This window comes from Terrapene carolina, unplaced genomic scaffold (genome assembly GCF_002925995.2).
Source record: "Terrapene carolina triunguis isolate 2854851 unplaced genomic scaffold, T_m_triunguis-2.0 Scaffold62, whole genome shotgun sequence".
NCBI lineage: Eukaryota > Metazoa > Chordata > Testudines > Emydidae > Terrapene > Terrapene triunguis.
Window position 1 is genome coordinate 38,856,998 of NW_020664413.1, and position 26,080 is coordinate 38,883,077.

Genomic DNA, 26,080 nt, shown 5'->3' on the forward strand with positions numbered 1-26,080 from the left:
TAGTCTAACATTTAAAAGTGCACTTCAGATGAACGAATGTATGAATGCATGATTGGTTCCTAATAAATTGAGCAACCTCCTAATGAACTGTGAGGGATCTAGAAGGAACTGTGGTAGATTCTAGACATAGACACAGAGAACCAGACAAAAAGAGATAATAAGGAGGGGAAGATATTCTTTCAAACGGTTTGTCGTATGTGCATTACATACTGTATAACTCATTGCTAGCTTAGTGATATTGAGCAGGAAGGTGTAGGGAGTCAGGGAGGGAGAAATTATTAGGAATTTAGGTGGGGAAAGTGGATGCTAGTGAAAGGTCAAATGTGGATATCACAGGCATGACCAGTCTGACTGATGTGATTTGGGACTGTGCTACTCAAATATATCATGCCCTGGAGCAGGGAGCTAACAGTGTCTCTCTGTCCATCTCTCGTTTGTCTGCTGTTGGACTATTTCATTCAGTTCTGAGCGCCACATTACCAAAAATATATTATCAATTATCACACGCACATGGATTTGGAGAAAAGCAACAAAAATGATCAGATTAGTGAGATTTTTATGAGGACAGATGTAATGTGCCTAGTTTGGCTAAGAAACAACAGAGAGGACATGATCAAAGTATTTCACAGCTGTTTGAAAGAGGTTGATACCATGGAAGGGAAAAAAATTGTGAGGTAAATGGGGGTATAATTAGAAGTAATGATTTTAAATTAAGAAAGGGAAAAACTAAATATTAGGAAAAAGTTGAGTGAGATATATTAGGCTGTATAATTCTCCTCAGTGGAAGTAGTAGAAGCCCCATCACATTGGGACATTTAAAACTATAGTACTAGAAAGTATGCTGCAGAGATTAATAGTGAATTATTGGAATGAGTTTTTTCCATCTCTAAATTCTAAGTCTATGTTATGGATTACTATTGTGACCATCTGGTATTTCCGTTATTCTGAAATTTGCCATCTCTCATATTCCTCCAAAAAGCAGTTGTTCATATGAACTTTTTCCACTTGTCTACTATAATCCTTGAATGTCAATATTGTCCATACACTAATGCCTGCCTTCAGTTTTCACTGAGGATACAATGCTTAGACAAGCTGAACCTGCTGGCATTTTTGGCATAGCCATTTTAACAATTTGCACATCAAGAAGACATTTGAAATGAAAAGTCAGGCCACAGCAGATATTATAGCTCTGGTAACACCAAGAACTTCCTTTCCAAATATCTGGAGTGTTATACACATTTCACGTCTCAGCAACCTAAACAGGACTTGCTCCCAAGGCAGGTAATGAGTCATTTTTGGCCTCAGCAATACTACTAATGTTTCTAGGCTTAGTCACATAACATGTTTACTCAACTGAAGTACACTGGGAGTTGTACAAACACATTTCTGGGAAAAGGCTGTTCTGGAGTCTCTCTAATTTCCCTCCTTTTAAGTTTATCTAATCTTTCTCCATATTTGCTACACCCACCACTGGGGCATCTGAGTGCCAGTCAAGGGTTAAATATAAGGGCTTTGTTTATTTCTTCCTGTTCTTCCACCTCATTATCTGGAGATTTTGAGTGCAGGAAAGCTAAGTTAAAGAAATAAGAATTTGCATTTTTTTTTCTTAAAGGGGTGAGGTTCTACCTCTTAAATGACCTCACATCATCACTATTATTCAGACTGGTTGTGTTCTCTATCTACATGAATGACCCAGAGATGTAAAATAAGACTAGAATAGCTCCATTGATCTGCTGCAGAATGCCAATGCCTATATATGTATGTACATGTTTGTGAATGCCTCCGTTGTCTGCTGGAATACCTATAATTCAAGGACTAGCAAAGAGGACTGTACATTCTCAGTCACTGAAAACACAGCCAGGGGAGAAAGGTTTTAAAGGAATAAGGGGTTACAGCACAGATGTGATGTTTTCTCTTCTGTTGCTGTTATGTTCTTCTGGAAAAAAACCAACAAAACACATGTTTCTACAATCATTTGCTCACTTGGGGAAGAAGCACTTCATCAGAAGGTAACAGCAGGATCATATACTAGTAGCAATAGCAGGCTCTTTCATGAGGCCTGTGGCTATCAAACAGGAACTGTAAAAATCCAGTGACTACCCACACCTGCACTTTGACTGAAACTGTGCTCCTTTTCCTTGGTAAACAAAGAAATAGACTCTGGCAGTAAACCTGCCAGCCCACCTCAAGATTACAACAGCAGCAGCAGCAAAAGAAAGGGCATCCCTCTTCACAGCCACACCTACCATAAAAGCAGCAAGAGCAGGTTCAGTAGTGGTGTTCTTCAACATACTCTCTGTGAGGGTATGTCTACACTACAGGATTAATCCGAATTTAGATAATTCGAATTTGGGAAACAGGTTGTATAAATTCGATTGTGCGCGGCCACACTAAGCACCTTAATTCGGTTTTAAACCACAGTAATTCGGTGGTGTGCGGCCACACTAACCCTAATTCGAATTAACAAAATCGATTTAGGCTCTACTCCGTTCGTCGAGGTGGAGTACAGAAATCGATTTAAAGGGCCCTTTAATTCGAATTAACTGGCTCTGTAGTGTGGACGGGTGAAGGGTTAATTCGGATTAAGGCAGCTAAATCCGAATTAAAGTCCTAGTGTAGACCAGGCCTGAGTTACTGCTGACATAGCCAATACAGTAGAACCTCACAGTTACAAACACCTCGGGAATGTAACTCTGAAATGTTCGTAACTGAACAAAACATTATGGTTGTTCTTTCAAATGTTTACAACTGAACATTGACTTAATACTGCTTTGAAACTTTACTATGCAGAAGAAAAATATTGTTTTCCTTTTTTTTTATATAGTTTACATTTAACACAGAACTGTACTGTATTTGCGTTAGTTTTCTTTTATTTTGCTCTCTGCTGCTGCCTGATTGTGTACTTCCAGTTCCAAATGAGGTGTGCGGTTGACTGGTCAGTTCGTAGCTCTGGTGTTCGTAACTCTGAGGTTTTACTGTAGTATATTTTTATGTAGAACAGATTGGGAATTTTTTCAACGACATTTTTTTTGTTGTTGGAAAATGCCAATTCATCAAAACTAAAATTTTTGCAGAAAGACAACTTTCACTGGGAAGTTTTCTCATTTACAGAATGTAATATATATATGAATGAGAAGGAGAGAGAGAGAAAATAGCCACAGAATAGCCAATGGCCTGTTGATTTAGAGGATTCACCTGAGACCCCAGACCAAGTCCCTGCTCTACCTGATTCAGAGCAGGAACTTGTCTCCCACATTCCAGTTGAGTTCCCTAAGCACCAGGCTATATGGTCAGTCAATCTGTCAGACCCAATTAATATTAATTATTTATTTAAAGTGGAACAGCTCCAACAGGAGGGACTGCATGAGATAGAGACTTGAATCAGGCAAAGCAGGGACTTGATCTTGGGCTTCCCACATCTCAGGTGAGTAACCTAACCATTTGATGATTGGCTATTTTGAGGTGGGCCCCTCTCCCTCCCTCTTTCACAAAAATGGTTTAGTTTTTTCTTCCATACTGGAATGAAACCAAATTTTTAAACCTGGACATTTTTCACAAAATGGAATTCTTGTTTTCTGGCCAGCCCTACTTGCATGGCTAATAAAACCATGTGTAAAAGGCATGGTTTTCACCACTGGCAAGAAAGGTAGCTTAGCCCAATGAGCAACGCACAGGACTAGGAGTCAGAAAAACCAGGCTCTGCAGCTGATGGTGCATGGAATTGGGTAAGCCTCTCCATGCCTCAGTTTCCCCATCTGTAAAATGGGATGAGTGAAAATTCTCTTCCTTTGAGAGCTGGGGAGAAGGCCAGCTTGTTAAAATGTGGCAGAGAATGCGGGTAGGCAATCAGTCCCCAGAATCCAGGGGAAATTGAAGCCTCTGAGCACTGACTGGCACCCCACCCCAGTTTGGGTGATCAGTAAAGATGGGGTATGTGAGACATCCTGTTGGTAATGGCGCAGCGGCAGCAGACAGCTACACAGCAGCAGCAGGCAGTTGTGCTACAGTGGCAGTAGGAACAGCAGCAACAGATCCAAACTGTGCTCCTGCAATTGATGGAGCACCTGCAGAAAACAGCAAGAGGTCCAATTTGCCACTCCACAGAAATGGCAGGAGGCTCACTTCCAGCAACAAGAGTGGTTGCAGAAGCGGCTGGACCAAGGGACTCTGGGAAATTAAACTGGTACTGGAGAAGGTAGTTTGGGCTGACTGGTCTCTGGCTTGGCGAAGCTGGGGCAAGAGGATGACCTGGAGGCCTTCCTCTGTACTTTTGAGTGAGTGGCCAGTGCAGCAGATAGGAAGAATTGACTTGGGCAGCCTGCATAGCACCATTTCTGACAGGCAAGGTACAGGCAACCTCCCGAGCAGCAAATGACAAGCAGGTAGGCTCCTATCCTGTAGTGAAGGCTGCCATCTTGGATAAACTGGGATTGACTCCGGAGATATAGTGGCACCACTTTTTGGCTGAACCATTCCCCGAGGGAGTACAATCATGGGTAGCGGCTTAGAGATTATGAGACTTCATTGCCTGGCATTATGCTCAGAGATAGCTCCATAGAGAAAAAGATGGACCAAGTGGGATCCCACAGTGGGGTAAGGAGATTCTAACCTGCCCCAGTGGAAGAGGCAGTTGAACAGGCAGAAGCCTTTGAGGCTTGAAAGAACCATGTGGCCTGAATGGCATGTCACACTAGGAATGTCCCATTGCAGGAGACCAAACAAGGGGATACCACGATCTGGAATTTGCCGGGAAGCTATCAATGGGAAGTAGCCCAAACAGGGGGAAGTGCTTCTGGAGCTGGCCAGGGAAGTCCAGTGATGTGCTTCAGATATAGCAGGCCTGGGTATATTTGGATGACCAATAAAGGAGTGTGATTACCAGGGTTGCTGTTACTGCCAGGTTTGAAGCCTGAGGTCATTCTGAATGGCACCGGGGCTCAGCCATACATGGTACTAGTCTGACTGGGGAGGAGTGTTTGTAGAAGATCTAGTGGGCTCAGGATGTGGGTACACCCTTGTCCAGGAAAATGGGGTGCTGACAAAGAAGATATATCAGCATCTCCCCCATACATGTCTCATGTCTACATGGAGAGACATGATTCTACCCCCACAACAGAGGTTGAGCCAGAGGTCCCGGGTGGAGAGATCTGCTACGTGTCAGGGTAGTGAAGGATCTTCCATGACTAGTGATTTTAGGAAGACACTAGTGGGGTTTCCCAGCCCTGATGCAGAGGAAAGTAGCGCAAGAGCTGGCAGACAAGAAAGGTCTTGTGAACCTAGATCAGTGGCCAAAGACAGAGAAAACCAACAGTTGATCAGAAAAGGAGTGGAGGGAGCTGGAAGTTTGAGTTATAGACTCATCGACTTTAAGACCAGAAGGGCCCATCATGATCATCTAGTCTGACCTCCTGCATGTTGCAGGCCACAGAACCACACCCATCCACTTGAGACAGACTGAGAGGAAGTCCTCAGTCATCTTCAAAGCTTATAAGTATCTGAGGGGTAGCCGTGTTAGACTGGAGCTGTAAAAAGCGACAAAAAGAGTTCTGTGGCACCTTATAGACTAACAGACGTATTGGAGCATAAGCTTTCGTGGGTGAATACCCACTTCATCAGATGCATGAAGTGGAAATTTCCAGAGGCAGGTATAAATATGCAGGCAAGAATCAGACTAGAGATAACGAGGTTAGTTCAATCAGGGAGAATGAGGCCCTCTTCTAGCAGTTGAGATGTGAACACCAAGGGAGGAGAAACTGTTTTTGTAGTTGGCTAGCCATTCAGTCTTTGTTTAATCCTGAGCTGATGGTGTCAAATTTGCAAATGAACTGAAGCTCAGCAGTTTCTCTTTGAAGTCTGGTCCTGAAGTTTTTTTGCTGGAGGATGGCTACCTTTAAATCTGCTATTGTGTGTCCACTACATGCATCTGACCAAGTGAGTATTCACCCACGAAAGCTTATGCTCCAATACGTCTGTTAGTCTATAAGGTGTCACAGAACTCTTTAACGCTTATAAGAGCAGCTGAAAGAGTATCAACAAGAATAGAGGATGTCAACACCTCCCAGCAGATCATCAATCCGATGATAAAACTGGACTAAGAATTAGCATGGTCTGGGGTGCACGCAGAGTGTGGGAAACAGCAGTGCTTGACTGAGGAGTTGGCTACTCTCCAGATGCAGAAGGGTACCAGGAAGCAAAAGCTCATAGCACAAAATGAACAGCAAGCAGTGCAAGCCCAGACAGGACTGCAGACCAAACAGCAGGCAGTGGGGGCCCAGACAGGACCCAGGTAAAAGGCCAGGGGTGAAAGCAGTGCTTTTTGTGGAAGGGGATTCAGGGAGCACCTGTTTTATGGACTAGGGGGACTGCCAGAATAACTAGCAGCTGCTGACAATCCGGAAAGCACAGCTGGCTGCAGAACATCAGGTGACTCAGGAAAAAAGGGCCACCTGATCTTGACAGTTAATAAGCTTGAGGGAGAATTAGCGACTCTGCGTGCAAAGACCTCGAAGACCCGAATCAAAAAAAAAATGAGGCTCTATTGACTGTCCCCTGACTAGGTTGTGGACTGTAAGGCTTCCCCTAGGGGTGGGCAAGGTCTTAAAGAGAAGGGTGTCACAGGCTGTCACTAAGAGGGAGCAGGGCAAGTGCCCCCTGTCCCTGGTCAGCTGATGCCAATTATGTTTAAGAGGGCACCTTTGCCTGGAGGAGATGAAGACCTGGTGCTGCAAGAAGCGAGAGCAGCTGGAAGTTCCTGTACAAGGTAAAGGGGGAGGGAACCCTGGGAGCTGTATCCCAGGGTGGGTTGCGGAACTGTTGTTTTGCCTAAATTGGGAAATAAACTCTGGAAAGAGACTCTGGGTGTGACAGTGGGTGCTTTGGGAGCTGCGGAGAAGGCCAGCTTGTTACAGATGCCTTCCTATTGCAATTACCATCTCCAAAGCCTGTAGCGATAGGAAAGGAAAAGGCTCAGAGCACTGACGGTACAGCAGTTCTCCTTAACAAAGGGACAGAGATGAGAGGCTGCAGAGGACTGGTGTACTCCCTGCCACGCAGGCAGTAGAGGCTCCTCACCCTAGGCATTGTCAACCCTCTTTTGGGTCAAACGCAGCATGAGCTGAACACACCTTTCCATACGATTTCCCTCTCCCAAAGCTTACACGTATTGCCAGCCTCCATAGCCAGAGACAAATACATTCAGGGGAAACACTTCTAGTCATTAAAGGGAAATTCCTGCCCCTCTCCACGTTATGTGATCATGGAAGGCTCAAAATGGGCCAATGGTCTGAGGCCCGGAAAGGCCATGCAGGAGCACTCTGCACCCCCTCTCTGCAGCAGTATGGAAGGGCAGGGGCATAGGCACCAACTTATTCAGATCCTGGGGGAGAGGGGGGGATAATAGACCTGCTCCACTCCAGGCCCTGTCCCCACTCCACCCCTTCCTCCAAACCCCTACCCCCACCCCACCTCTTCCCTCCCCCCCTCTTCCTGACCCTACTCCTCCCCCCCCCCCAGCACCTCCTGCACGCTGCTGAACAGTTGATTGAGGTGGGTGGGAAGCGCTGTGAGGGAGGGGGAGGAGCTGATTGGCGGGGGCCCCAGGGGAGGGGGAGGCGCTGATCTGCGGGGCTGCCGAGCACCCACTTTTTTTTCCCCGAGCAGCGCCTATGGGCAGGGGAGCTGGAGGCATAGTCAATGGGTTTAGCAGCTACATCTATCCACTACCAAAGCACCACGGCCAGACAGCACTGCAAGTCTCAGCCACCACTGCGCGCCCGGGGCTGCCAAGTGGCCGTGTTTGCAGCTATCAAGCGGCTATGCAGGTGTTCCACAGCTTGGGGTGGGATGGTGGCCAGGCCCGCTGTTTCCAATGTATGTCACCCACCCAAAGCCCATTGACTAGGATTTCACCCTAAAATAATAGTCTGAGGGGGGTCATCTTCAGTGGAAAGACTCCTCTATTTGAATGATGTCACATTTCACCAAAGGTTAGATTTAGGAGAGGTCTGTGGTTAACGCCTGAATTTCTGCCAGATTTGTGAAAAAGACAAAGTGCGCTATCCTGAGATGGCAGAATAGCTGGAACATTTGAGATGACAACTAGACTAACTAGCATGTGCCACAGTAGAAACACTACTTTTTATATAGCTACAACAGCTCAAAAATGGCATCTCTACATTTGGCATTTTCTTTGCAGATTCAAATCAGTAAATGCATGCATGGCAGAACAAGGAAAGACTGTGGAAACCTCATGAGCCTCTTCTGCTAATTACAAGATTAATCTCTCAACAAGACTGATAAAACACAAATAGGACTGAAACAGATAGAGCAGTTTGAGCCACACGAGATTTTCGCTAAATGTCACAGCACGATTCCCTCCCTCCCTCCCCCGGTTTTACACGACAAGTTGAGGTTTGGACATTTTAAAACTTTGAAATTTTCCTATATTGAGGGGGGCTTAAGTGACATCTATAAGGCATCCTACGGCCCTCTCACCACCATTCCTTGTTTGTATCTCCTGAAACTCATTCTTCAAATGACAATATCAAAATCATTCCATCCCACTGCCTTTCATGGCTGTTCAGGTTCTCTCACATCTCCCTGCCTGTGTTAGAGCATAGTGAGAGACAGCACTGGCTTATGCAACATACATTCTCACACCAAAGAAATACTACTCAAAATATGCCCCTTTATCTTCATTGTCTCTGCTACGGTGCTGATCATACATCCACCCCATTTAAAAACAATGAAAACTATTAATTTTTATTGTTTTTAGTCAAGCTGTATACGGAAGGGTCATTTTCTGCCTTGATTCCTTTAAACTTTCACGTGTCAAAGGAGGATAAATGTACATTTGCAGGATGGCAAAACACAGCCACCAGATATCCTAGGCTCCGCTCAGTCCTATTCAACTTTTTATTTTTTTTCCTTCTCAGTAAGCTCTGCATAAAGCTAACCCGAACCCACATGGATTTCTATAATATCCAAAAAGAATGACAATGAGTGATGTGATGTAGGTGGAAACTGCCTGAAGAAACCTAAATTGTAACAAGAAAAAAAATTGACATTTTAGATTTTAAATGTTACACAGTTTTTATAAAGCTTCAGTCAATTTATTTTATTTATTCTAATGAAGAGCATTACAACTGCTTTACTGCACTGAAGCAAGCATCGATCACACCATTAATCACACCTTGTGAATAGTCACAAATCAAGTTCTAACAGCAAGCACTGAATCAGGAGCAATGAAGCATAAACTCCTTCACAATTTATGATCTCTCCAATTGCATCTTTTCAACCATTAAATTGCAAGATACCATAAATTTTTATCTTCTTCACTTCAGTCACATTATTGATTCTGCCTTGTGAAATATAGAATAGCTGTAAATCTAGGCTATTGAATTAAATTTAAAGTCTTGACTTCGGAAAAGAAACCCAACACACTGCCATGGCTGTTAATTTACACTGAGGAACAAATGATAGAAACATTAAAATTTAAATGGACAACAGGGATTTCAAAGAGCCATAGCTCTGTCAATCCCAGTCCTTGTCAACCTTGAGGGGTTTCTTTTAGCCAAATTTTAGAATGAGAGAGAGAAAAAACAAAAAAAAACAAAACCACAACCCTCCAGGTAGATGCCAAACACATAATTTTTGCAGACAAGTAAATAATGAAAAGATTCCTAAATCAAAGTGACTAAACAAACACTGGGGCTCAACTTCAGCCCTGGTATAACTCTATTGAATTCAGCAGAATTGTACCTGCTTATGTTCATTCTCACTCTCTCTCACTTTCATACCTCCCTATTCCATGAGGAACATAAGAATGTTCACCACTGCCTTCCATCTTCACCAGTCTCCTACTGCAGACTTGGCTTCTTCCATTGTCATTCTGGTAGCTTTCAATTCTGCTTCTATTGTGCATCTCAACGTTATCCTTGGCCTACCTCATTGCCTCTTGCCCTGGGGAGTTCCAGTCCAATGCTTGTCTTACATCATTCAGGCCTTTTCTCCATGTATGTCCTAGCCATCTCCATTTTCATTCCATAATGTCTTGTCCTATCAGTGCCATATAGTACAACCAACTTTACAATGGTGTCATATATTCAAAGTTTAGTTTGAAGAACACAATTTCTGTTTCTCCAAATTGGATTGAGAGTAGCAAAGGCATGTCTGGCTTTAATGTCTGAGTCTGTTCCATCTGTTGTACTTACAATGCTTCCAAGATATGTAAAACATCAGACATCTTCTATGTCAGTCCCAGAAAATGTTACTGGTATTTTTTGTTGTGCATTGATTCTCATGGCTTTCATTTTCTGTGTTGATTTTCAACCCTATTAATTGTGCATAAACCTGGAGATCATTTGTTTTGGTTTGCATGTCTCTACAGGTACGGAATAGCAAGCTGATACCATCTGCAAAGTCAAGTCCTGTAACTTCTGTGTCAAAGTCCATTGTATGTCCCTTAGTTGTTCTGTGGTCTCTCTCTTTATCCAATTCACCACCAGATCATGGGTGACATAAGTCACCTGTAGTAACTTTGAATGGCTCGATCAGTTCATTATTTATTAAATGGCATGTCATATTTTCATAGAAAGTCTGAATGACATTCACAAATTTCTAAGGGATGCATAGAGGCACAGCAACTTCCATAAAAGTGTTCTATCCATTGTATCAAAGGCATTTTGGAAATCTATAAAAATAATATAAAGCGGTGATTGCCATTGAATCAATAGTTCTATGATGATATGTAAGGTTACTATTTGATCAATACATGATTTCTCCAGTCTGAACTCTGCCTGTTCTTGTCCTAACCTTTAATCTACTGCTTTCTTTATTCTGTCTAGAATAATGTGTGTAAATACCTTACTTGGAATAGACAGCAATTGAATGACTGTCCAGTTTTTATGCTGACTGATGTCTTTCTTTGACGTCTTCACTACAATTTTACCACTCGTTTGGTATTTTTTCTTCTTCACATATCTTTTGTGAGAGGCTTAGCAAAATGTCTACTATATTCTTTAAGTCTGCCCTAAGAACCTCCATTGGAATGTTATCCGGACCTTGTGCCTTTCCATTTTTTAACCAATTGACTGCCCTTTCTACTTCTATTCTGCTGTTGGGCCCTAGTTCAATGTCCACATCTTCTCCTTCTTCTGTATCTGGGGGATTGACCACTGGCTCGCCATTCAGTAGTTGATTAAAGTACCACCTCCATATATTTAATTGTTCTGATGTCTTCATTGTTAAATTGCCCTCATTGTCTTGAACTGCTTGGTTGGTATTTGTTTTTTGTCCTGATAACTGTCTAATGATGTTTGTGTCATTTTGTGCTGCAGCGATTTGTCCATCTGTTTCCATTTTGTCTAAAAGTCTCATTTCTCTTTCCTAACATTCTTTTTGGCCTCTTTGTTCTTTTCAGCATATTCCTCTAGAAGTCACTCTGTCTGTGTTCTTGCTTGATTTAGTATACACTTAAGTTTTTGAGTCTTTTTGTATTTTCTGCCATATATCCTCAGATTACAGTTGTTGTGCTGTTTCTTCCTGAATCACAGCACTTCACCACAAGTGCTAATGAAAATTTCCTTTACAGGTTTCTATTACCTTTCTACTGTTCCATCATCTTCAAGCACCTGGTATCTATTTGCTAGTGCAATTCTAAACTCTTGTTGTGTTGTCATCTGTTTTAGCATGGTGATGTTATAACGTGAGCATCTTTGTTGTTCAGATCTTTTTTTTTTCTTCTCAATTTAGCTACCATTAGTGTGTGGTCCGTTCCGACATGTGCTCTGTTCCTGCTATGTACCATCTTCTACAGTTCTCCATTTGTATGGAATTGAAATGTGGTCAGTTTTGTTCCCTGTTCTGGTGACCTCCAAGTTATTTTATCAGCAAACATTTAATCATTTTCATCTATTTCACCAAGACCTTGTTTCCCCATAATTACTTCCCTGCCAGTGTCTTGCTCCCTACTTCAGCAATCTTATCTCTAATTACTAGGAGGACCTCTCTTTTCAGGACCTTGTCTATTACGCTGTGTAGCCACCCATCCTCTTGGCTAGTTTGATTTGATGGAGCATGACACTGAATGATGGAAACTTTCTGGAACTCTGATGTAAATCATACTGTTATAATTGTTTCAAAACTGGTGCCCAGTCTCTCTGGCTTTTGGCTGCCCTTCTTGAAACTGTCAAACCCACACCACCTCTGTGTACATCACTGGCATTCAGTACCCCAGAATATAGCAGGATGTGTCCAGCTGACCAAGTTATTTGTGCTGATGTTACTCATCTCATTTCACATAGGCCTAGTATATCTAGTTTATATCTGTCCATTTCTTTTGTCACTTTGACCAGTTTACCAAGCTCATATATGGGATCTCTGCCAGCAGCCAGTTCCTTTCTCCTACTGGTGGTGACTGCAGCATGATCCCCTCCCCACTCCTCTCAGAGGTATGTGTGGTTAGAGCAGAGGAGCAGGTAGGAAGAGCATGCTGATGCTGCCACGCTGCAAAAGGCAGCATGGAAAGGAGCCAATTCCTGGCAGCAGTTTCAGCCCAGGATTGCTGAGAACACCAAAGGCTCTACCCCCATCTCTGAACACCTGTTGAGAAGTGGCATATAATGTCCTATCCTGCCAACACTTAATCATATCAATAATCTTTCGTAAAAGTAACCAAAGGGACTTATGATATGAGGAAAGATTATTAAGTTAGGGGTTTGTAAGATCAGGCCCTGTGATAGGGAGTCAATGGGTATGTCTACACTGCAATTAAAAACCCACAGCCGTCCCATGCCAGCTGATTCCGACTCACAGGGCTCGGGCTCATGGGGCTGTTTAACTGCAGTGTAGACATTCAGGTTCAGGTTGCTCTGGGACCCTGGGTCTGGCACAGCATTTTAGAGTGAGCCTCCCAACAGGGGTAGACAGAATTGTACTAGCAGGGCTCATACTAGCGCTCTAAAATAGCTGTATAGACAGTGTTTTGAAGTCGCGGCTCGAGCTCTGAAGTCGAGGGGGGAGAGGCAGCGCAGTTCAGAGCCAAAGGTCCCTTCTGAGCTGGAACTTCAAAGCCTGAGCTATAGAGCTATTTTTCAAGAGCTACCAGGAGTCCCACTATCCCAACTAGGTAGACCCAGGCTGGGAGGTTCGCTCCAGCTCAGTCCAAAATGCGGTATAGACATACCTAAATGGTCCCTGAGGAAGAGTAGACTCACTGCTAGCGCACCCCCTTATGGCTGGGCACAGTCTAGCAGGCTCTTTTTGTCTAGCACCCTAACTAATGGCCCCTCTTCTAGTGACCTGGCCCTCTGGCCAGGTAATGTTTTAATTCCATGCCTTCTGAGGTAAAAAAAATACAACTCAAAGTCAAAAAAGTCTTAATACAAAAGAGGTTTCTGCTCCCTTGGCCCAAAGTTTAAGCTCAGTCTTCAGCCTAAATAGTCCCTACATCAGGCTTGGACCTTTCCTTGGGCCTGGATGGGGAACACTGTCCCACTCTCTGCTCTAGGTTCTGGCCCAGGGACCCTGTATTGAGCAGCTAGGGCTGTTCCTTCAAACACGCTGCTATTTCCCTGGGCCACTTTCTACCTCTGAGCCCCTTGTGCTGCTTCCTTGAAGCTTGTGCTTAACACAGCCTCTCTTCTGGTTTCTCCCTAGGTCCTCCCAGCTCCTCCTTTCTCTCCAGGAATGTTGACCTCTCAGGACTGCCTCTCTGTGCCTTTCTAGGGCCCAACACAGGGAATAATTCCATCCCTGTAGCCTTCTTCAGTCTGCCTTCCTCAGACCCTTCCCAGACAAAGGGAACTGCCTACCTCCTCTTTCCTGGGTTTCTCTGTGTTGGATCCTTCTGTAGCTTTCACTGCCTTCTTTTATTAAGTTGACCCAGCTCCTGCTCAACTGGGTCTAACAACAAATCGAGCTTGATTCACCCTCCAGATGCAGCAAAGTGGGCTAATTGAGCTCTCAGACTCCTTTGTTCACCTTGTGGGGTAAACAACTAGGGTCGCCAATTTTGGTTGGAGGTATTCCTGGAGATTTTCATTGCATGACATAATCTTGAATTCAAGATTAATCTTTCAATCCTGGAGACTCCAGGCCAATCCTGGAGGGTTAGCAACCCTATAGACAACCCATCACAGTCCCCCAAACTCCCACACGCCATCAGTTGTGGGCTGTGTCCTTGGAGAGGAGAATTTGGCAGGGGAGAGGAAATTGTAGTTGGGACAATGTCTGACAGCCATCCCAGCATGTGTGCCATAGATTTGCCTTCTCCCTGCCCCTTTTGCAGGCAAAGTGAGTCAATGGAGGTGGGGGAGTAGGGAAAGAGTAGTCCCTGTAATCTTCCAAACACAGAGACTGTGATTGTGCCTGGCCCTTACACAAAAGCGTGCTTAGGAAGGCTCCCTGCACTCTTTCCCTCCCACTCCTCTCTTGCACATCTATATAAGGGCCAGGGACAACCTAGCTCATGACACTGGAAAAAAACTAGTAAGTGCTAAGAAATTATATTACAAAGCTTAATCTGTGTTGCCTATGCACCACATACTATTTGTTCCATGTGTTTGTGTTACCTTTCTGATGCCACGCCATATTATCTAGAGCTCTGAGGTGGTCAGCTATCAGACTAAGGAGGGTCAGGACAATTAAGTGCTTAGATGGAAGATACTCAGAAAAACCTAGGAGCTGCAGAAAGGGATGTTGAGGATTACATTTTTTCCCCCAAGATACTCAACCAATGCTCCAGCAAAGTGCTGTAGTACAATGTGTTGAAAAGGTGCCATTTTTCACATGGGAAGTTAGTTCTACTTGTGTTCAGTGTCCAAATTCTAGCTTGAACAACTATATATTGCCTACTACATATTTCCCACTCCTCTAAAATCAATGGAGAAATTACCTTTAATCATGCAGAATGGCTGCTGCTTTCCATCCCAGAGAGAGCTGCATTTCAGTGCTAACTGAGCAAAAGCTCAATAGGATCCTTCTACACAAAAATGGCACATGAATATGAAGTATTAATATGATTTTAGAAAGTTAGATTCAGACTGGCTGTGGTGTCATTCACAACTCATTAAACACTTGTACAACTGTACACTTGTAAATGCTGTTTCATAATAGCAATACATCTCTATGTGCACTGTATTTCTAGTGATTACAGAGCTACTTTGGTGATTAATGTCACTTGAACTTCAACTTTCTGCCTTTCAAGCCACCCAGAATCATACAACTACTGTCCAGATATATGCAGTTTCTCTTATTACTTAATTACAGATCATACCTGGAGAGGGACATCTGGTTCCATTTCAATGTCTGGAATTCTTTTCCAGCCCACAGAGTAAATTTCTTTGTACCAGGGTCAATGATGTAATCAAAAACTGTCCCTTGGGAAGGAAATTTTATTGTTCTCCTTTCTTTGATCCACCACCCGCTAAACTCCACATGATCAATTAGCTGAAAAAACCAAAACAAAGGAAGACTAGTCCTTATATATTTCTACTCTACAATAGCAATAGAGAGAGGTATCTCAAATGGTTCCTGGGCTCATCTCCACATCCAGTGCTTTCCCAATACTTCCCCCAAACTCATCTGAACCACTATCCTCTGAAAATTGGCTAACACTCATGACTCAGACTTTTTTTTTATTTTGAAGTCTCCTGTGCATCCTGCTTTCAGCTATAGTAGAAATTCTGCAAGAATATAGCTTTTTTCATAATATTTTGCCATTTACTGTTTCAAACAAAAATCCCAAAGTGCAGAATTACATGAGAATTATAGCAAACAAACAAACAAAGGGAGACTGGATGGCTTAGCAGGTTGGTGCCTGCATGTGAACCCTTTCATTCCTTGGTTGCTGGTTCAAATTTAGTTCCACTCACTATTGTGTCCCATATTACAAGAGTTCCTTAAATCAAAGAACTAAGAGTTGATACCAAGGTACATAAACTATGAAATTTTATATTGCTTATTAAACTCTCAAAATCTAGCCTCAGTGTGCTCTAGACTCATTGAACAAAATGGGTATAATATCTCCTTTGGTTATTTGAAAGTCCTGCTGAGGAATCTGAAGTAAATATCCCCAAAATGGTAGTTAGTTGTAACTAAAAGCTGTTAACACCTGACAGCTATTGGTTGGTCTATGGCAGTGGTCCCCAACCTTTTTGTGGCCAGTAGCACATTCATGTTTTCAGAAGTGTGTGGCGGGCGCCAACAATTTTTCAAGGCTTATTTTGTATTTGTACATTAAATAATACGAAAAACATCATATTTAATATTACATACTATATGAATCCAGAGAGAAGAGAGAAGCCAGAGAGAAGTCGCGAGGACAGAGAACACCGGTGCCCGCAGCCCTGGAGTACTCTGTCCCCAGCAGGCGCGGGGCCCCCGGTTTCTCTCCCCTGCTGGGCACTAGGCGGTCCCCGCGCCTGCTGGGACAGGGCCGGCTCAAGGTTTTTTGCCGCCCCAAGCAAAAAAAACTTTTGGCTCCCCCCCCAAGCCCTGGGCTCTCCCCCCACCCAGTGCCCTCCCCCACCCGCACACAAATGCACATGGAAGGCATAGGGTCTAACCCTCAAACCTTGTACCCAGAAAGGGATGGCAATCTAGTAAAGAGGGTTCAGGCAGAGGGTGTGGGGCTGCTTGGGGGCACTACACTGGCAGAGAAGCGGGGTGTGATGTACTCGCGGAGGAGGATGGAGGAGGAGAGGGGGTATCAGGAGGGTTGCGGGAGAAGAGGTGCAGGGGAAGGGGGAGGTGTGCGAGGAGAGGGCTGGGGGAGGGTACAAGGGGAGAGGTGCGGGTGAAGGGACAGTACAAGGGGAAGGGGTTCGGCAAAGGAGCGATGGGGGGAGGTACAAGTGAAGAGGCTGCGAGCGGGATGGGGGGTGCAAGGACTGAGAGGGGCAGGTGCTGACAGCTGCTTCCCCAGCCCTATGCAGGCAGAGGCGAGAGGACGGACACTGACCCCCAGGTGCCCGAGCCGCGGGGGTCCTCCAGCAGGGCAGTATCCCGCGCTGCCCTGCTCTGAGCCAGGCTCTGCCTCTCCCCGCCCCTGGCGCTGTGGGGGCCCGGGGCAAGCAGCGCGGGGCTGAGGCGGAGGAGGTGCATGGCAGGCTGGGTCCGGGGGCAGGAGGGGGCAGCTCCTTGGCAGCTCGGGTTGCCCAGTCACTCGCCCCATCAGCACGCGAGCCGGGATCTGCGCTCCCTGCCCAGCCTGGTGGCACCCTGCACAGCCCACTTGGGCGGGGAAACGCCGCGCCACCCTGGGGAGACTCAGAGCAGCAGCACTGGCGGTAGCAGCAGCAGAACCCCTCCTCCCTCCCTGCATCCCGGGCCCCCCTTCCCTCCCTCCCTGGCTCCTCACACACTCCAGGAGCCCCTCTCGCCGCCACAGCCCAGGCTCGGCTCCAGGGGACGATGCTCTGGCTCTCCAGCGGCAGGGCTCTGGCCAGGGCCGGCTCCCGGCTTTTTGCTGCCCAAGCAGCTCCGGAGTTCTCTGTCCCCGGCAGGCACAGGGCCGCGGCTTCTCTCCGGCTTAAGCCGCGGCCCCGCGCCTGCCAGGGACCGAGAACACCGGCGCCTGCAGCCTGCAGCCCCGGAGTTCTCTGTCCCCGGCAGGCGCGGGGCCACGCCTTCTCTCCCCTGCTGGGCACTAGGCGGGCACACATAAATGCCCTGGCGGGCGCCATGGCGCCCACAGGCACCGTGTTGGGGACCACTGGTCTATGGCATGAGAAATGAGTTGGTCAGTTCAGGCCAGTTCTCAGTGGTCAGGTCTAAACACCACAAAACATGTGATCACAGCTGGCACTCAGCAAAGAGGGCACTGAGCTGTGGGGAGAATTGAAGGGTCTAGGTAGGATGGTGTGCGCATTGGAGAGGACATGCAGATGGGGAAAGGGAGCTATTATCAGATTAAAGTTACTTTTCAATGTATAATGTAGGTTTAATATTTATTATAATGCTGGCTAACTGAAACAAACATAGCAAATAGACACCACTTATTTCATTGTTAAGATGTACACAAGAGATTCAGTCTCCGGCACTTATTATTTAAATAATATGTCCCTTGTAACCAGACTGAAACCATGTCTTTGTAGCTTGCAGTCCTGAGTAATGAAATGTGCATGTGACATGAAGAACCTGCAAGGATTTCAAGAATGGAGCAACTACAGAAATATTGTATCCTTCTTTGGCTTCAGTCACTCACCTGATCCTGGAAGAGAGCTCCACTGAAAGCCTGGATGCTTGCAAATGCAAAATGTATTTCATAGAGTTCACAAGGAGAGTCTGGGGAGTATTCTGGTATCAGAAAACAATCCAGTAAAAAGCACAAAGTCTACAACAAAGAAAACAGGTCAGAGGCTTTGTTACAGTCCACAGATTTTTTGAAATTATTAATTTAAATTAAATAATAAATAATAAATTTCCAGTTCTCTCGCTCCTTTTATTGAGACATCAAAGACGTCTTTACAAATATTAAACATTTACATCACCATGAGGTAAAACCCCTACTTTATAGATAGATAAACAGAAGCACCTCAGAGGCAAAGAGTTGTGAATATAACTCAGGAATCCTGACACCTAGTCCTTGCACTAACCAGCAGACCACTCTTCCCCCAATAGCTGTTTCAAAAATATGATACGGAAATGCTAATGATTAGGGCCTATGCCACAGCTCATTGAAGTCAATAGAAGACATCCACTGTCTTTGGATCAGGACCTATATGAATAAACTTTTAGTATTTTATTACAAAATTAAAAATAAAATTAGGATTAATAGTTTCCATTCAAAGAAAAATACAAACACTTAACATTAAATGAGTGTAAGGGATGTAACTCTACTGTACATGTCAGGGGTGCCTGAATCAAAAACCTGGATCCAAACACAACGTAACTTTGCGGTGTTCAAAAGCCTGGACCAGATTTGAATTTTGCAGCTTGAGCCCATCGCTAGTATATTATTCATAAAGATTTGTTTTTACTTCTCTCCATTCTTTTTCACAACTGAGCCATTTGATCCAGAGAGTATTTAAAAAAAAAAAAATCTCACTGACTTGCTCTGAAACTCACTACAGAGTGTAACACCTGCGCTTTCATATAAAAATGTCCATGAAATCATTTTTTTTTAATTTATAGAGGTTTTGGTCTAATTATCCATATGTCCCAGAAGCCCTCTCTATAGCAATTCCCATTGTTTGCCATGATCATTACTGATCGGGGTAGAACTGACCAACTGCAGGCTTCCTTGCTTCTGAACTGTGCCAGCAAGCCACTTACGACTCCAGCAGATTTTTTTTAGTTCAATGAGAATTTAATAATCTGGTTTTTTTTCTTTGAGAATTTCCCTCCCCCAAAAAGGGTCATTGCTCAACATGAGGAACAAATTGCTGCCCTCACAAGAGATGGCAGAAAGTGAACTGTGCTTCTCAGAAGCAAAGAATCATCTGACAAACGGCAGCACCAGATCACAAAAATCACTGGGTTCTTTTCCTTCCTATTAAAATGCAGTACACTCGCATACTGTAATGAGTTCGCATGGATTCTAGAGCAGAACAATGGACTTTAATTTGAAAAAGGAATGCTATAGTTTGTTATAAATGTTCAGAGTCTCCCAAGCATTCCAGCATTTGTACAGATAGATATTTGACACACAGGACATCATTTCTCTAAGTGGTGTGATCTTAGAGCCAAATCCTGCCCTGTGATGTGGGGATGTGTTAGGCAAGGAAAAGGGCATTCAGCAGTAAATGCCGGCTCAGAGCACCACAGCCCTAAGGGGACATGGTCTGTCAGCTAGGGGGCAATTAGGCTTCCTAACCAGCTAGCCATCATGGCTGCTGTCAGCAGTATGGGGAGGGCACACTGCTCCTTTCCAAAAGAACAACATTCACCGGCCTATTCCACGGGCCCTCCTGTAGTATCCTGCCCTGCGCTGACAGGATAGCTCCAGAAACATGGCCAGAGCCACTCCCTCCTCTGCTCCCATCTGCTAAGGGCAGGGTTGGATCCTAAATATAGATTTAGGGCTGTTTTCTAACTACTCTCACGTGATTCAAAAAAGCAACGTTCATATTATGTTCTGCAAATGGGATGAGGTTAAGAAACAAGCATTTTAGCAAAATACTCTGGAGACCCTGGACAGGCTGACACAATAATATTTTATGTTGGGGGTGTCTATTATTCTGTAATAGTACTGAACAAATGATATTAAAATTTCTAATTAAGAAACTGATGGCTGAAGAGAAACAATTATATTTCACAGAGAGAAAACAACTGAACATGAATGACACTAACCTGCACACCTTGCTCTGAAGCAACACTAGGTGACAACCTGGTATATTCTTGCTCATTTCTATCTCTGTTAAATCTTCTGAAATGGATACTGACTCTTTAAAATGTGACTTACATGGAAAACAGGGAAACTCTCTTCTTAAAGAATTCACAACCTAAGCATGGCAGGTGATGACAGTTGAACATTAGAGGGATATGGGATGGAAAGACATAGAAATCATAGAAATGCAGGGCTGGAAGAGACCTTGAGAAGTCATCAAGTCCAGCCCACAGAGCTGAGGACCGTCCCTGACAGGTGTTTGTACATCCCATTCTCAAAAACCTCCAGAGATGGGGATTCCACATGAGCTACAGTAATATGATTGCATGGCAGCTTGTGTTAAACACACTTTGTGTAAGTTTTACTGGGTTTTTTCTAGGCAAGTAATGTGTGAAGGTCAGCCTGTGCTGAAAAAGCAGCTCACAGGTGAGTGGTGGTGGTGAAGTGATGGTGTAGTAAAATAAGGAATGAACTCTACCATCACACTGATAGAAAGGCTTTTCTCTTCAACTACCTACTTCTGCTCTACCCTTTTTGGCTAAATCCAGCAAACTGAGCCATGTGATGCTGTTTATAATGTGGATTGATGTTTGGGAATTGGGTTGAAAACATCAAAGTATTTCATTTAGGATTGATCTCATAAATCCCAAATCCAAAAATAGCGGCTGGGTAACATTTTCATCTTATTTCTTAAGTCTTCTTTGGGCTCAGAACAAGCGACACTTCTTCACTATTACTGAGAGGAAATGGCAGTAAAAGGTAGAGGTTTAAATTAGAGAAGCTTATATTGAATGTGTATGTTATAGGAATATGTACTTATACAATCTCAGCACAGGTATTGAGGGAGTCATAATTCAGTTTTGGTGCTTAAGTGTCATTGGCTATTTGTGCGATATTCATGTCCCTGAACATTCATTGGATAGGAGTGCAAAAACGGGCAAATCTGAATTATATTAATATTAGAGAGACAGCCCTGCTGTCCAAAAGTAGATCTGGTTAATACTGAGTGATAGGAGAGACCAATCAAAGGCAGGTGGAAAGCCCAAAGAGAGAGAATGTACTAATACAAATGGATAGGACTAACAAGAGACTGCCCTAGAAACTCAATAAGAGACGGAGAAGGTGGGACATACTTTAACTTACTGTTGGCTGCAGTTTCACTCTGTAGTGGTTTGCACATTGTGTGTGTGCGTGCACGCGCAAAATTACATACTTTGGTATGTAATTAAAACAACATGAAACCTGGTTATCTAACTATTTTAGGTAAAACAGCTATTGTTATTTAGTACTTAGACTATCTGCCAATGCAAGAAAACTACTTATCTGGGCATTAGTCTGGGTATCTGTAGATGGCATGCAGGAGGATTGCCCATGTACTTGCCAGCCTCTGCACGGGAGTTGGGTTGCTGGTGGGGGATAAATAAGGTTTATTTACACAAGAAAAAAATCGCAGCATTAAATAAATGATCACTGAGCTCCAGGGTGTTGGTGAAAGGAAGAAGGAACAGTGACTTCACTGAAGGGGGCTTTTAGGCAGGGGCATGTTAGTGTACTACACATGTCACACTGCCTGCACGCATAACTGTTTGCTATATCCCAGGCTCAGCTTAGATGTAGCCAATGGAAATTGACCTTTTCCACATGCCAGGGTCAGTGCCTATCATTAGTGACAGCATCACACTCCTCTATTGCTCTCTAAAACTTTATAAAATCAATTAAAATAATGCCAAAGATCATTACACAGAACTTGCAAATCCAGACTAAATAAATAATACAAAGAAGAATGAAAATCAGGCCTTCACATTCACAGACAAATATCAGGAGTATTGCACATCCCTAAAACAAATGATACACATTCTAAAATCCTTGGGTAGATAATAGAAAGTCATAATGCAGATACCCAACAAAGGATGAGACGGTTGCAAATATATGTACCCTGGCAGTCAGCCAAAACCAGCAATTTCTGTGGATTCATACATGGAACATACCTGACTGCATATATGCTGTAGACAGTGCCCCACTCAACATAGACTCATAGACTCATAGACTTTAAGGTCAGAAGGGACCATTATGACCATCTAGTCTGACCTCCCGCATGATGCAGGCCACAAAAGCTGACCCACCCACTCCTGGAATAATTCTCTCCCTTGACTCAGCTGTTGAAGTCCCCAAATCATGATTTAAAGACTTCAAGTCGCAGAGAATCCTCCAGCAAGCGACCCCTGCCCCATGCTGCAGAGGAAGGCGAAAAACCTCCAGGGCCTCTGCCAATCTACCCTGGAGGAAAATTCCTTCCCGACCCCAAATATGGCGATCAGCTGAACCCCAAGCATGCGGGCAAGATTCTCCAGCCAAACCCTCCGGAAAAAAGTTCTCTGTAGTAACTTTTAATATCTCATCATTGACCATTGTTACTAATTACCAGCGATGGCACGTTATTGACCTATTGACTAAAATATGACTGCAGACAGGCATATGCCATATGTTCCACGGCACTGTACACTTAGTTTCTTGGAAGCAACATTTTCTGTTTTCCATAAGATATTTTATTACCATTATATTTAACTGCACCTGCTGTGTTAGTGATCAGTCTTTGTGCCTTGACACTTTTAACTGGAGAGGGTGGGGACTAGTTTGTAGCAGTCCATGGTAAAGTGAGGTGAAAGAGGCCATGCACTGGTATCAATCAGCTCTCAGAGTCACTGTGCCTGAAGCAGAAAGAATGTCTCAAGCACTGGGAGAATAAACACACCAGCAACAGACTTTGGTAAGGCACATATTGCAGTCCCTCCAGCGCCAGCCCAGCACCAACAACTGCTGCAGGTGAAGAATGGTGCCATCTTCTTTTTGATGCAAGAAATAGCTACAAAATGCTGTGCATGAAACCATTGCTTCATCGCAATGAGGTTCTACCCCACCAAGTGTGAAATACTCAAATGTTCTTTTAAAAATCAGAACTGATGAAAAACAGCAGAGTGAAGATTCTGTTGTTGTTACCTGGACCATGCTGCTTTGGTGTGGAATTGGGGTGATAGTCTGGTGTAACTTAAAAACTTTCTCCAAACAATAAGGAACATACGTGACAAACAGGATGGTCAGATTTGTTCTTTCAGACTCTGCCTTGCCAGTCTCAATCCAACTAGTTACATATCTACAGAAATAAAACATTTTTAAAATTGCCAGGAGCAATGAAATGAATAAAAATAATGTTAGCTATCAAGAATTTACACTGATAGCATGAATAGCTTCTATTGCTGGAAACCCTGCTCTCACATCCTAGGGCAGAACTTGGCCAAGAGGGATTTACTTATTCTCCTCTGGTTTAACATGTTCAACTTCATATATTGTTAGTGAGTTATGTCCGGAAACCACAAAGTGTGACACACTCTTAACTCTCATTGACTTCCCAATGGGATTTGACAATGCTCAGCACTGTTCAGGATTGGGCATGCAATTTGCTACACTGCCTCACTTTGTTGCTAGTTCTTTTATATCAGCATTTCCTACTCAATAGTCCAGATGGTTTTTGCTTGAGTGATTACCCCTCCCACACAACTGCTGGTGAACACCTGGAGGGCTGTAACCTAGTTGAGAACCACTATCTCGACCACTGCAGACAATCTGTAGGGATTTTAATCTAAGCACTGCTCTGGTAGTTGCAGTATTAGTTACGTAGTCCTGCTGAATTAGCAGCTTTCCTGCCACATCAGTGAACTGGATTTTCCAGAATTAAATCCTCAAATAAGACATTAACACAGTTTTAAAAGTCTATTACCGTTCAGATTACTTTGAAACCTGCCAACAGCAACCAGTTCACTATAAACCAAAGCAAAGGTACCAGCAGGATACAATACAATTTTCACATTTTATCAGCTGTGAAAACTGGTTTCAAATTCAAATAAAAATGGAGCTACCTGTGGCTCACTTTCAACCAGCTGTAAAGCTGGCAGACAATGTCATCAACCAGCAACAATTGTGTGACTTAATACATCTTTTCTGTTGTCTTTGCTATCAACGTATAGCTTTGAGTTGAGCAATATTTGTGACTGCACATTTGCATTACAGATTAAATGTGCTCTCGTTTTATTTACTTGCAGAAAACCTAAGTAGGACAAATCCAGACCTGGTATAAGAAGGTGCGAGTCAATGGAATTTCATTCCCTGGCTCCAGTTATAAGCTTGGCTCAACATTCTTATTTCATTTTAACTTACTAACAGAAAACCAGTTCTAATATTAGCTTACAGTAGAAATCACATTGTGACATAAATAATTCTCTTCTTGTTGACTCCATGAAGAGTCCTCTGGCTGTGAACTATGCCCAGCTGTGGTAAATAATCCTAATAAATATCAGAGAAAATTGTAAATAATAATATGTGGCTACAGTGCATTTTTAACCAAAGTCAGTATGGGGTTGAATATTCAAGTCAGCGTGAAAAAATGTAACCATGCAACTCCTATTAAAGTGTCTGTGTGTATAATTCATGGACAGTGAATCCAAAAATGTTTTACACAATTAAACGATACAGAATACCAAAAGAGTCATGTATAAATTAAAGAATATACTCGCAAAATATCCTATCATGGTGAATTCAAGCCTATGCCATGTACAGAATATATACAGATATGTATACATGTTGGAGTATATCTGGGGCTGAATGCATCCCTGTATTCACATGGTACACAATATTGTAATAATCTTTGTCCAAAATATGCCTTGTGAGGTATTATTTGAAAATTAATAACTCACCAGTCAATAATATCACGATGAAATGTGTGTTGCAACATTGCATATAAAGTTATAAATATAAGATGAAATTAGGTCTGAAATATGTTTACCAAACAAGTCTGGATAAACCAGTTTCTCAAAGACAAAGGACAAGCCAGCTGTCATCAAAGGTGATGGGCAATCACCAATGAAGCGGCCATTCTTTTGGCAAGGAAGGAGGGCAGGAACAAACAGATCTGTAGCTTAGCAAACACAAGCATGAAAGCTCTTTCACCATGAGACTGCATGACTCCAAACTCACGACGGGAATCTAGGGGTATTCCTCAGGAAAATGCATTTCAAAGGGTGACTTAACTTCAAAAGCGAGGGGAAAAACACCCCAAGTTCTCTCCCCCTATCCATCTCTCGGTCTTTTTCACCTAAGAAAACAAAAGAAACAGCCGTTGGACTTTGGGAGCAGATCTTGGCCTCAGAATTTGGTCAGCAATGTTACTGGAAACGTAGTAAGGAACTTCACCTTAAACCAAGTCTAGTTTGTTAAGTTTTAGTACTAGTGTTTTATCTTTATTTCTCTTGTAACCATTTCTGACTTTAATGCTTTATACTAGTACATACTCAAAACCTATTTTCTTGTATTTAAATAAACTTGTTTTATTCTTTAATCAAAACTAATCTGGTGTTGTGAACTGTGGGGGTAACAGACTGTTTTATATTGATTCCCTTAGAGGGGCAACAGCCCTAAAATATCTGAAGTGACCAGGAAAGGAATGGACAGTGCAGAACACGTTGCAGGGGAGGGGGATTTGAGACTTGGAGTGTGTTGGGGTCACCTTGCAAATAGCAATTATGGCTGCTAGACGCCAGTGTGTGGCTGGTGTTTGCTGCTGGGCTGCTGGGGTTAGAGTTGCTGGACCAGGGCTGTGGCTATACACAGACACTCTGGGTGTGACCTGCATGCTGGCAGGGTGTTTGTGAGCAGCCCAGGTGGGAGCCACAGCAGCAAAACATTGTGAGGCACCCCGGA

The 26,080-nt window shown here is 43.6% G+C and overlaps 1 pseudogene; it reads right to left on the reverse strand.

The window, feature by feature from the left end:
- The window catches only part of LOC112106044, a 223,149-nt pseudogene that overhangs the window by 145,705 nt on the left and 51,364 nt on the right, over positions 1 to 26,080 (reverse strand).